The 662-nt window shown below is 34.9% G+C and overlaps 1 long non-coding RNA gene across 1 annotated transcript in view; it reads right to left on the bottom strand.

The window, feature by feature from the left end:
• Positions 1 to 662, bottom strand: part of LOC111085897 — a 95,656-nt gene that overhangs the window by 1,102 nt on the left and 93,892 nt on the right. The window lies entirely within an intron of this gene.

Below are 662 nucleotides of genomic sequence, written 5' to 3'. Positions count from 1 at the left end.
TGTGTATTTTGTCGGATGTGTTTAAACTCAGTAGTCTTCTACTAATCACAATAAAATTGTTATATTTCTTGTTCTATATTATATATAGACATAAACACAGTATATACAGGGAGTAAAGAGGGTGTTTCAGAAGTCCATTGACAGGCAAATAATATAGAAATGGTGAAATGTAATAAAATAATTATGAGTGGTTTGGAATGAGGTGCTACGGACCTACCCTGTGACAATATTATTAAAACCATTCAAGGTCATCATCAAGGTGATGGCCTTCAGAAATCTTATTAATATGCATCATACATTCGAAATGTCAATGTCAAAGGTGTATACAATAAAAAAATTAAAATTATAAGCTAAAAATTACCATAACTGCTCCTCAGAAACAACACTTATAGGCATAAATGCATCCCTTCCATACATATTTAGTTGTGTCAAAGAAAAGTGAAATCCGGCTCCAGGAAAAGTTGTTACACAAACCTAAGTTTCAAGGTGTAAGGTCCAAATTTTGAACGGATCATTACACCTTAGTTTGTTTGTTTTTTTTGAATTTCTCTCAAAGCTACAGAAGGGCTATCTGCGCTATCCGTCCCTAAATTAGCAGTGTAAGACTAGAAGGAAGGCAGCTAGTCATCAGCACCCACCGCCAGCTCTTGGGCTACTCTTTT

The sequence above is a fragment of the Limulus polyphemus genome, unplaced genomic scaffold (genome assembly GCF_000517525.1).
Source record: "Limulus polyphemus unplaced genomic scaffold, Limulus_polyphemus-2.1.2 Scaffold701, whole genome shotgun sequence".
NCBI classification, from domain to species: domain Eukaryota; kingdom Metazoa; phylum Arthropoda; class Merostomata; order Xiphosura; family Limulidae; genus Limulus; species Limulus polyphemus.
Note: the sequence above shows the minus strand (reverse complement) of the source record. Positions and strands in the feature narration are given on the sequence as shown.